The sequence below is a fragment of the Notothenia coriiceps genome, unplaced genomic scaffold (genome assembly GCF_000735185.1).
Source record: "Notothenia coriiceps isolate Sejong01 unplaced genomic scaffold, NC01 NC01_scaffold00001303, whole genome shotgun sequence".
NCBI classification, from domain to species: Eukaryota; Metazoa; Chordata; class Actinopteri; order Perciformes; family Nototheniidae; genus Notothenia; species Notothenia coriiceps.
Genome location: NW_011334004.1, coordinates 70,937 through 84,236, shown reverse-complemented (window position 1 = coordinate 84,236; position 13,300 = coordinate 70,937).

Below are 13,300 nucleotides of genomic sequence, written 5' to 3'. Positions count from 1 at the left end.
ATCAGGAGTCGTTGGCAGTGGTGTCGGAGGGGAGAATGCTGAGGAAACTTCTCAGCATTCTGGACAACGGGTCTCACCCCCTGCATGCCACACTGGTTTCCTACCGGAGCACTTTCAGCCACAGACTGAGATCACCGATAACCACCACACAGCGCCACAGGAGGTCTTTCCTCCCAGTGGCAATCAAACTCTTTAACTCTTCACCCCTAAGTAAAGGGCACTGAGAACTTCCACACCAACACTATGTGCAATATACATATCAATATAATAACATCATTGCAATACACTCGCTGCTATATATATAACTATGTGCAATATTATATTATATTATTATTATTAGTATTATTAATAATGCTATGATAACGTGCAATTACATAACTGCCACTACGTTTTAATTTTTGCACTACTAACTACTAAATACTGCTAATAATAATTGCATTGATTGTGTGACCATCTATGTTTCTACGTTTCATGTTGTCTGTGGATGTTTAATTGCTCTTTTTGCTGCACTTTTAGTGTACAGTTTTGCTGCTGTGTTTAGTGTGTTTATTGCATTTTGTTACTCTGGCACAACAATTTGCTTCGGGATGAATAAAGTCTCATCTTATCTTATCTTATTGTATAATGAGTACTATATATAAGTAAAGATGTTCGCCTAGATTTGAGAGAAAATGTACTTAGATTTGATATGCTATTGTGAGTAGTTATAACCATATTGTCTTCATTTTCTTTAAGGATTCTCACACTTGAGCACCCAATTGCATTTCTTTTTTTTTCAGATGTTGTTTTGGCCCTCAGGCCTTTTTCAAAAAGCCTTTTGGGTCAGAGTGTGTGACATGTTTCCAAGCCTACTTCTAGTGATCAGCACTTCACAGCCCTGGCTGTAAGTGTCTCTTCTTACATTTTATAGACATTATAATAAAGTGTTTTAATATAATCATTATGTATTTCGAGTATTTTTGTTCTTGCTCAATATAATAATGTCTGTTTGTGTCACACACTTCACGCAGCTTCATAATTGCGCAAATTGCGTTCTCCTTGTCGCTCAAGTGGTTCAACAGGTGTAAAACAGCAGGGGGCAGAGAACAGTTTAACCAGTGAGTGGGTGTCGCTCTGATCCCAGAACTACCTTTTCACAGCCAGACAAGTTATTCACACACTCCACAAACCTGCAATAATGAACGATATCTGCACCAGAACGCTGTCTGATAGTCATGGATCACTCAATAATGTGTGAAGGGGTACATAACCTTTAGAGAGAGCTAAGATGTGAGTTACTCAAACATGCAGATTAGATTCGCTACATCGTCTCTGGTGCACTGATTGATCCATCCATTAGATTGAATCAAAAGTTAAGGATACTTATGGAACAATCTAATACGATTACACTTCTCCAGCTTGCCAAGTGTTGGTATGGATCATCATTAGGCAGCTAGTGTCAGACAATACATAATTTATGATCCTGCTGGGATTGACTGCAGCAGAATCCATAATAGCATTTCATTAAGTACTCACTTAGCACTTGGAGACACTACAATGGCAATTATTCAAATAGTGCATCTAATACAAATACAGGATTGTGAATGCAGCCGGTTTTACTATTTACACTGTACTGTATATGCTGCCCAAAACTAGATCTGTGCCCTTCATGAAAACAAAGTCAATGAGTCACCTAAATGTCATCTTTGCCTACTCAGATGCCCCCCTGGATGCTTTAGCAAATATAAATGTGAACGTTATTTTAAATTGCTTCTGCAGAGACAATCTGTGCACAGTCCTCTGCGTCTAAAAAACAGAACAAGAAATCTGTCGCATTCGAGTACAAAAGGCAAGACTCATTAGGACAGCAGCTCTTTACACTGTCAGCAAGAAGCTATAAATGAGGGTGATAACAGGGAGCATCCTTATTGGAGGGGGGGTCTCTGAATGACTCTCTCCAGCCTTTGTATTTATTATCAGAGCTACAAATCACTGTGACCTCCTCAAAACAAAACAACCTTATGTCACAGCCAGTACCCAGTGGCAACATGACCGTGGTGATTTTTAAAGATACGTATGTTTTTGAGCCAACGTTTGTATGCCCTTATGATGTAATTCTAATGTAAAAATAAATCTGCCAGTGGAGGGAGGTCATATCACAAACCCCCTCTGCAACATAAGATATCAAGAATGATTTTTTTGGACACAAGGAAACCAATGTTTTCTGTTAAAAGCATGAAATCGATGAGAATTAAATGACGCTATAGGAGAAAATGAGATCCGATTGAGAGATGACACTGATGAACAGAGAGGGAGGGGTATTTGAAAGGCTGGCTTTACGTCATACGGTCATTCTAAAGTCTTTGTAATTTGGATGAAAGGCTGACCGGCGGGTGCATACATCAGAGTTGAGGCTAATCCTCTCATTCAGACGGGGATCAAGTCCCTGAGGTACCATCCTACATATTCTCTCCAGGCCACATACTGCCATCAGGCTAAATGAAAAGCACCATCATCACATTTGTCCAAGCAACACATAATTAACAACATAAATTAACCATTTTAAGGTGCATTTTTATAAAAGGTAGGCCACAATCCAACGAGTTGCCAACATATTAAGGTAATCCTTTAGGTTAAAACACAAAAACTTACAAAATGAATTATGCAACATTTCAGCAGTGTGAAAAATTGTTTAATACAGCATCAGCTGATCCTACTGCACAAAAAACTTTGGCTGATGCTGGAGAATGTACGCATGTTGTGTAATTTGTAGAAAAATAAATGCTGAAAAGGGCATAAAGGGAAATGAATGCTGAAATCCTCCACAGAGAGCATCATCTGCCTCTACACTTCCCAAAATCAACAGGTCTGCTTTTCAACAAACTACTCGCAAAAAAACACCGTGTGTGTTTGCTTTCTTTAATAAATAAAAAATATAATGGTTCAAAAAGCCAGAATACACAATGCCCAGCAGCACCTCATGCTGAATTCATGTGAGAGTCCTTGTTCTGCTACAGGACCAACATGCCACCCTCCACCCCCCCCATGCTCCCCCAACTCACCTGTGCCGGCTGCATACTGCAGGCTGCCTCGCTTCCTAAAGGGGGAGAGCGGCTTGTTTTTGCCCCCCCCGGGGGGTCCTGGGGGAAGGTTGGAGGACATGATGCCAGGTTCAGCTGCTCAGCGTGGCAGGGATGGTCGTAGCTGAGTGAGTCAAAGCTGCGGAGGACAGAGCGACACAGAGACACAAAGTAAGAGAGGAGGTGGAGAAGGAGGAGAGAAGAAATGCAGCGCAGATGCTTGGAGCTTGACAGGGTTTGATTGCTGTCAGCGCAAGTGTGTGTGTGTGTATGCTACGTGCCTGTAAGCAGGGATTTTCTAGTCTGGTTGGTCCAGCGTGGGGCTGCAGAGCATCCCTCTTCAGCGAAACAGACCACGCCCCCTCAGAAAGGCTCTCGTGCCTGAGCTGCAGCGCTGGAGGTGGGATGGAGGGGCTCGGCTTCCCCCCCCCATACGCATAAACACACACACACACACACACACACACACACACACACACACACACACACACACACACACACACACACACACACACACACACACACACACACACACACACACACACACTTCTGCTGTTGCCATGACAACCACAAACCCTCGGTGTGTGGGCAAACCAATGAGCAGAGTAGTTGTGGTTAGATTCCATAATAAAATAAATGCTACAAAGAAATATGACTTATAATAAACAAAAACATGATCTATGGTGTAAGCTAAAAAGAAAATCTAAAATATATGTGATATATGGAAATGTCAGTCCGTCAGGATTCATACAGACATTTTAGTATACCCAGAGAATGAAACACACTGACTGTTGTGCGTCTGACTTTTCATTAAGCGCTACGAGAGTGACACTTTCCGATCTGAGGGAAACATCTCAACAATTGTTGGATTGATTGCAATGACCTAGTAGCTTCACATTTAAAGCTGATTGCATGTAAACTGGATAGACCTTTGTGTTTGATTATTTAGGTCTAAGCTGTACAGGCTGTTTTATTTGAGGACTGCAACAGACAGTCATTTTTATTGTCGTTTAATAGTTTGTCTGTAAAATGCTCAAAAATTGTGTAATTTCTCCACAATCCCAATTTCTTGGCTCTTTAAACCTTTTCAAATTGCTTTCTTTTCAGACCAATGGTCCAAAAATAACCAAGTCTGCTAATAATTGTTATTATTATTTCAAATGTTAAAGTACACCTCCCTGAAGGATGAACGCCTGTAAGAGGAGAGATGATGAGAGAGGGCAGTAGTGACAAATCAGTGCCAAGTGTTCTTTGAAAACAGCTTGCAGTATTATTATTATGGAGTAGAGGGACTGTCTTAATATTAAATCTACTGTAAGAACAGTTATTAAACCAAACATAGACTTAGGATAACAGCTCATACAAATCATTAAGTCAATAAGTTAAGAAGGGGGGAAATTGCTGCCTAATTTAAGGAATGGACTATTGTGAAGAATAAATTAACATGAAATCAATGCAGGATGTAAAGAAATGAATGTATCATTGTAGAGAAACGGCCTGGAAATACAGATAAAAGCAAAAATCAGTCTTACGTATTTCCTTTCTAGTCTCATAGGTTTTAAACCACAATGTCTTTGTGAAGACAGACAAGCAGCTCCCTGAGAAATACCACAGAATGATTGGAACCTCGTCTATTCAGTCCTGTATTAATCACAGGAAACATCCTCCTGGATAAAACAACAAAGACAATGAAAAACATGAAACAGTTATTTGAAATGTAAAACAGGACACTGGCAGCATACTGATGGATAATAATGAGGGTAATAAACAGGCTGGCCCCTGATTGGATCACTGCAGCAGAGGGGTCTACACTGTGGAGCCAGCACCCTCTTCTGGTACTAATGAGGAAATCACTGCAGCACAGCTCCATCCTGCAGTCAGTAGACCTGAGGGTGAAGCTGCCCAGAGACATCATTAAACAGCAGGGACACGTTTTCATCACGTTTAGTACTTCTATATGGATGATTATAAAAGAGCTTGAGCTGTGGTTTCTGAAGGGAACCATTTTGTCAGACAAACCTATGAATGGACTTGGTGTCTTCTCTATTATTAGAAATCACAATGGAAAAGCTACAATATGTTGTACAAGAGGTTTGACCTGTTTCTCTTGTAGGTCTGTTTCCTATCCAGGAAGCAGAACTATTAAATATCCCCTTGCTTGTTTTGGGTTATTTTGTTTGAAAATGTACAGTCAACTATTACATAAAAAGTTAAATTCTTGCTTTGTGTAATGTCACCTCATGCCATTTTTGTATGAATTAGAAACGAGTCGTGTTTTTCTTTGCAGCTGACATAAAATATGTTGATCCAGATGGTTATCATTGTCTTTATTGTTGTTTAACCATCTTCTTTTTTTTTTTTTTTTTTAAAGATGGTGAACATTAAACATCAAGGTCTCAAATTAAAAAGGGTAATACTAATATACAGTAATACTGTATATTGACAAGTGGATGCACCAGTCTTGTTTGTTAAAATTAGGATTATGGTCCGTGAGAGTTGAGGAATCCAGATATTTGGGTGTTTTGTAGACGAGATGAAGCTGATGAGAAGACAGGTGTTTCTTTAATGTGAAAACATCTCCTCCCCAGAGGACATTTAGAGAGCAGACAGAGATGGATGGCTGTGTGAAAAGGTTATATCTCTCACAGGCTCCGCCCTCTACTGGACTCTATGGGTACTACCTTATCATGCAAGCATTCTCCTACTGAGACTTCTATAGACGTTGCCGGCCTTGGGGCGGGCCTACCTGAATGCGCGCGCATCTCACCGTATAAAAGCAGGCCTCGCCTCCTGACCGTCCTCCCTTTCTCTTCAGCGGCGGAAGTAATCCACTGAGCAAGACGGATAAAAATGAAAAAGAGAGAAGTCATGGGGCCACTCCTCGACAATCGTACCTGCCCGAAGTGCCCGAATTTAATCGAGGGAGCTGATCCGCACCCCCTCTGCTTCCTGTGCATGGGGCCGGACCACGCCGCAAGCGGCCTCGACCCGTCACCGGCCTGCAATGCGTGCCAAATAGGGATGTTAAGATTCACCGATTCGCATCGGGGCACCGGCATAAACGTTCAAAATGCGAGTGCACCGGTTGAAAGAGTGCACATCGGCTACAGTTTGGGTTGAACTTGCGATGCATTGATTGTAGCGTCTTTGCATGGTAAAAAAACGATTCATTCATATAATATCCTCTCATCCTGTCAGCACTCATCAGAGACGATCTTTGATCTTTGCTTTGCACTACGAGGCTATGAGGCCACTATGGAGGCCGAGAGTCTCAGTTAACAACACACATGGAAGTCGAGGAGAAAGAGAAACACAGCGCACCGAAAAATACCTACAAATCAAACGTTTGGCAACACTTCGGATTTTTCAAGAAAGACGGTCAAGTTGAAAAATCGCTCGCAAATTGTAAACGATGCTGTGCCGCTTTACACAAGTAGTACGAGGAACTTAGCGGCGCACATAAAGAGGCGACATGGGGTCTGCGGCTGAAAAGAAAAACCTGAAAGTTAGACATATGAGTTAAATCACTCAGTGAGGTGTTCTGTCAGAGAGAGTGGTGTTTAGTTTACAGCAGCCTGTGACTGCCAATAATAGTTTAAATGTCTTCCTTACTGTAAGCAGTTATGATAGAGCTGTTTGTGAAAGGTTATTTGTATTATTTATTGTTCATATAGAAACCACTGCTTTCTGCTCACTGGTGAGTTAGCCTATGCATGAGTGTTAAGCACATCAGGCTGGCAGTTGTATGGGCATTGCACTATGGTAGTTATTTGCACATTGTTAATCCTGGGCAATGCATCCTTAAATTGTTTAACTGTGAGGTGTTATACTGTACTCTGGAGAGTTTTTTAAGGTAAAAAATGTAAAGAAAGAAACAGCATGGGATAGTAGTAGAGAGAACCAAATATGTAAAGCACTTTTTTGTTCATTTATGATTTGCTGCATATAAGGAATAAAACAAAGATCCTCTGTCGTACCATATTGAAGTATCATTATTTTGCATCGTGTTGAATCGCATCGTATCGCCCTGAATTGCATAATGTTGAATCAAATCGTATCGAACTGTATCGCAACAGGAGTGAATCGTATCGTATCGGATCACCTGGTGTTTAAAATGTATCGTTAATGTATCGTATCGTTGGCAATGTATCGAGATGCGCATCACATCGGCCTCAGTGATGGAGATCCACATCCCTAGTGCCAAATGATCCCTCGGCAAACCCGCCAACATCATTTCCGGGCGAAGCGCGGCCAACAGGAGGAGCCGGAGGAGCAGGACCTCGAGGTAGTCGAGATGGGCGATCCGGAAGACGAGGAGGTGCCATTCCGGTTCACCCTTCCGTGGGGCCAGATGACCCCGGTCCCGGAGGAGGAAAACGACGACGCCGCCTCATTGTCCGGTGGTCCGACTCTCAGGACTGCACTGTTGGACTTTCCAGCGGTGATGACCCTGGCGGCGGAGCACGTATAGGCCTACCACTCCCCCCACCGCTACCACCGAGGCCTGTAAGCCGCCTGAGACAGGGGTTTTATGGCCGGTGCATCCAGCGCAACCGGCCCAGCCGGCCTTCGTCTAGCCCCGGTTGCCAGACATCTGGCAGTGTGTGGAGGCGACATGGCAGCAGCCATTAAAAACGAAGGCCCCAGTAGCCGCCATGGCGGGCATCATCAGGGTGCAGGCCCACTCGGACACGCGGTCCCGGTGTGCCCGGTGTGCCCTCCCTCGACGAGAGCCTGGCGGCCCATCTGCTTCGGTGGGCGGCTGGTTGGGCGGAGGGTAAGAGACCTCTGCCCCGGGACCGAGACACCTTGGAATATCTGGACAAGATATTCAGGCTCGGTACACAGATGGTGGCTGCGGCAAATAATCTTGGCGTGTTGGGCGTCTCCCTGATTACCCCTCAGGCAGACACCCCCTCCCTCCCGCAGCAGGACGGGAGCGATTATCCGGACCGCGCTATTGGTCAGATGAATAATCTGATTCATGGCGTGGCAACCGCAGCAGGGCGGGTGATGTCCTTGGCCACAGATGCGTCTCGTCACGTCTGGCTAGGACTTACTGCCCTATCCAAGAAGGACCGAGAGGATCTCCTTGGAGCCACCGTGTCCACGGGGGGAGAGAATCTCTCCGCCCCGGACGCGAGGGCGAATCCCGCCTCCTCCCTATTTAATGCACAGATTCCAACTACGACTTTTCAAAATAAAAAGAAAGTTGATCTGTATCAAAGTCTAAGTGTCCTTTGTTCCACAATGCTACACTTACACGTAATGTTGACTGTAGAAATTCCCCACTCACCGCCCCAGCCGTAGCTCCTGTAAAGGAGGTGGCTACTGGGCATGCGCAGATGAGAGTGATAAACCGCAGGGAGTGCTATCAAAGTGCTATGCGGGTACAGGGACATTATGGCCGGCGTATTACTGTCAGAGAACACACTTCGCCTAGAGCAAAGACTCCAATTAATGCGGTTTACCGTAGTGGTAAAGACAGCATTATGGCGGAGCACGCGCTCACACAAGAGCGCGCGGCGGTGCGTTCAGGGACCTCAGTAGAACACACTACGCCTACAGTAAAGACTCAGATTAAAGCAGTTTACCGTAGTGGTAAAGACAGCATTATGGCGGAGCGCGCACTCACACAAGAGCGCGCGGCGGAGCGTTCAGGGACCTCAGTAAAATAATTGGCCCTTTCTGTGTCGACCCTCCATGGGCAAATCTTCCCTTCACGGGGGGTTTTGCGGCGGAACGGGTCAACAGAAAGTATCACAGCTTCATAGCTGCGGCCCCACAGCTGAGGGCTTGTCCATTAACACAATGTTATGGGGAATGGAAACTCAGCCGTGTGCTAAGTGTATGGATAGGACGCTAAAACGGGGCTATTCACTCCAGTTCTGCAGCATCCCACCTCCATTTATGGGCATGCGAGAGGTAAATCTGTCATCCCAGGAGGAGATGGGTTTCCTTTCAGCAGAGATTCAGGCTCTGGTGCAGAAACAGACTGTGTCTGTTGTGCACCCTCAGCACAGAGAAAAGGGTCTTTATTCCATGTACTTCCTGGTTCTCAAGAAGACCTATTCCAGATCTCCGCGGCCTGAATCGTCACATTTCCTGCAGAAAAATCTATAAAACAGTTACTGGGGCTTGTGCAGCAGGGCGATTGGTTCACCACCATCGACCTGAAGGATGCGTACTTTCATGTAGAAATTGCTCCAGAGCACAGAAAGTATCTGCGTTTTGCCTTCCAGGGGATAGAGTACAACAGGCTACAGTTCGGCTATTCCCTATCCCCACGCACGTTTAGCAAATGTGTGGCCACACAGCGCTCCAGCTGCTGCACGCCCGTGGCATGACAGTTTTCTTTTAGCTGGACGATCTCATAGTCATGCCCGGGTCCAGGGAACAGGCAATGTTTTGCACAGCCCAATTGATCCTGCATCTAACCAAGTTGGGCTTTGCGATCAATTGGAAAAAGAGCACCCCCATACCTCACCATCAGGCGTTGTATTTGGGAGTGGTGCTCGATGCAGGTGCGCTCCCTGCCACACTGTCAGAGAGCAGACGCGCGTCCCTGCTTCGGGCAGTTCGCGGGCTGCGACAGGGGGCAACAGTGACAGCTAGACCCTGAGTCTCATGGCGGCTGCTCACGTTGTGGTCCCGCTCGGGTTACTGCATATGCGCTGCCTGCAGAGGTGGTTTTCCAGCCTGCGTTTGGATCCTAAAAGACACAAACGGCGTCTGGTGACCATCCCCCCCTCAGTGGAGGGCAACCTCCGATTCTGGGGGTCCCCGGCCCAGATCACCTCCGGATGGGGTCTCTACTGGGACGGGTGACCTCCTACATCACAGTGTTCACGGATGCGTCCAGAAAAGGATAGGGAGGGACCTGCCTGAAGAGGGCTATAGGAGGGCGCTGGCCGCTAACAGCAACGCGGCACAGCAACCTCCTAGAGCTGCGGGCAGTAGTGTTGGTCCTCCAGCATTTCAAGCCCCCAATTCAGGGGAGACATGTACTGGTCAGGAGCGACAACAGCACCACAGTGGCATACATCAACAGGCAGGGCGGAGTCCGCTCCGTCGCCTTGTTGACCACAGCGGAGAAGCTGTGGTCTTCTCCGCAGAAGAAGACCACAGTGTGGATATCATATATCATATTCAGAGGTGGTGTTATCTCTGAGAGCCCTCCACATCCCGGGACTGGAGAACAGGGGGGCCGACCTCATGTCGAGGGGCGGCCCCCTGCCAGGCGAGTGGGTGATTCACCCAGAAGTGGTGAAGCAGGTCTGGGCTCAGTTCGGGAGAGCAGTGGTGGACCTGTTCACCAGCTGGCGCAACGGCCACTGTGCCCTGTGGTTCTCCATGGCTCCAAGCGACGACCCGCCCTTGGGGGTGGACGCATTCGCACACGAGCCATGGCCAAGAAAGCTGCTCTACGCCTTTCCACCGCTCCGTCTCATTCTTCCCCTCCTGGGGAGAGTGAGGCGGGAGCGTCTGTCAGTCATCCTAGTGGCTCCGGACTCAGAGATTACACAGATGAAGGTGGGCCAGCCCTGGGCGGTTCCCCAGTTGAGACAGGGTGGATCGTCTGACAGCGTTATTCAGTCTATCCAGGCAGCTAGAGCTGGATCCACCACAGCCTGTTGGCATCATATTGAGAGGTGCAGCCAGTGACGCGTCCTAAACCAGGAAGTAAGATGCTGGTTCCCTCGACAAAAAGCAATGGGATTTCTCAAAAGGGTTTTGGAAAATAGCTGGAAATAAGGTCTGTGGAAAACAAACCTGTTTGAAAAGTTTTGTTTACCTGGATAATCTCCACACGTCTACCCTACTTTTATAATTCTCGAATCATAAATCTAATCGATAGATTATAAAAAAGGGTTTTAGGACGCGTCACTGCACCACTAGAAGCCAACTCCTTCGACCAAGCTGGCTGAAACTTTCTCTCCCTCTTCTTCTCATGCCTGTCACTCTCCTTTAACTCCTCCGGTAACTTTCTTTTATTTGAAGATTGTTTTTTGCCCGGCACTTGGCCGGTTACCGCTGGTATTAAAAACATTTTGGCGAATGGTTAGGTGGCGCGATAGTCTGTAGTGAAGGAGCGCGCTCACGGGAGCCTGCTCGCGCTGCGCTCCGCAGCAAACAGCCGTTTGCTTTTCACCCAACAACGACAACCGACTCACGGAACTCTATGTTGTAACGTTGATAAACGAAACAATTTAACTAAATTGCTAGTCAAAATACCAATACCACAGGACAATTCTTTTAAAGCAATATTTTTAGTGGCCCGAGCGGGCAAGTGGAAAGTACGTTATGCTGGCCCGGGGTGTCTAAATAGTGCTTCCGGGCCAGCGGGCCATTTATAATGTCGAGCCCTGCCGGTTACCGGCCGGCCCACATCGTCCGACCGGCCCACTTCAGTATCGGCCCATCGGGATTCGTCCCGAACGTCCCGATGGCCAGTCCGCCCCTATGTGAGGAGCTGAGAATAGAGCCCCTACCTTTTGAGTTGGGCTCTATTTTATCCTTCTTACAGTTACTGGTGGACAGAGGGCTTGCGTATTCCACGGTGAAAGTGTATGCAGCAGCCATCTCGTCCTGCCATGAGGGATTTGGCTGTGGCCCCTTCCCCGGACGTAATGCGGTGGTGCGCCCATTGCGGGGCGGAAGGGCTCTCCTCCCCTGCCTGGAGGCAGGAGGGGGGAGCCCTCCACACTATAGTCCGCACACACTCTGGGGTCAGTTTCTGAGTGTGGGACATGGGCACTTGCACTCTCCCCGTGCTCCTTAGGGACTAGGAGGGATGGTGCACAGTGAGCCCATACGGGGCTGGGGATTCTCTCCATCTGCCTATGGGCGGAGGGTGGGAGCCCTCAGCACTGTTTTACGAGTACACTTTCTGCGAGGCAAGCGCATTAGGGTGTGTCAGCCGCGGCCCAGACTTCTCCACGGTCAGAACCGGGGTAAAGGACAGTGTGGTGCAGCGGCTGCTTACCAGAAAAGCCGGTCAGGGACAGTGGGGTGGAATGGTATTGTTGGACGACAGTGCTCGTATACATCAGGGCTCCACCCCCTGTACCCATAGAGTCCAGCAGAGGGCGGAGCCTGTGAGAGATATTACGCCGGGTTACATATTGTAACCCTTGTTATATAAGCACAGGCGGAGCCCTCTACTCAGTGCACTGTCTGTCCTATTCTGCTCGCTGAAGCGAGTTGTAGGATGACGGTCAGGATGCGAGGCCTCCATTTATACGGTGAGATGCGAGCGCATTCAGGAAGGCCCACCCTAAGGCCGGCTACGTCTATAGAAGTCTCAGTAGGAGAATGCTTGCATGATAAGGTAGTACCCATAGAGTCCAGTAGAGGGCTCCGCCTGTGCTTATATAACAAGGGTTACAATACGTAACCCGGCATTTCATGCAGTGACTGTCAGTGATGGAGCACTGGAGACCATTTAACCCTGTGCATCGCCTTTAAAAGGTTGATCTGATTTACTTTAGGGAAAACATAGTATGCGTTAAGAAAACAGATATACAATTATAGAATAACATATTTCCCTCTCAGTTCTCATTACAACTACCGAATATTAATTTCACTGAATTGTAACCCATTGAAACCAGTTTGTTTACACATTGCTGCTATTGTTTTGATTGAAAAACAAATACATTTAACTGTTTTATGTATAATAAATACTTAATGCTTTTTTTCACAGTCCATGAAATGTCAATAATTAGCAATAACATTGATGGTGATGCACTAACTGCGTTTTTTATCACATAGCAGCAGCAACCCTAGTGGAAACCAGAATCATATCAGGCATAGGGCAAACATAAAAAATGGCTTAATCTGATGTAAAATAAACAATATTAAAAGACTGCTGATCAATTTTTAATGAGTTATGCTTTATGGCTATGAAATCAATGTTGTGGTTTTAAATATATATATATATAATTTTGTATTTATACAATTGATTATGTATTTATTATAGGAGCTGAGGTTAAAATTCCCAAAAAGCAGAAAACATTACTAGAGGAGTAAATGTATTATAGTGCGCTTTCACACCAAGTACTTTGCCGTACTTATTTCCCGGGACTAAAGAGCAGATCGCGTTCACACCGGAATAAGTCCCTAGGGACGATTCGGCAAATGAAGCCGCTGACGGCACTTCTTGTTCTTCTGCTTTGGGTTTACTGGCAGGCCGCAAACAACTTCACGGCGTATACTGCCACCCGGNCCTAATGCAACTCCAC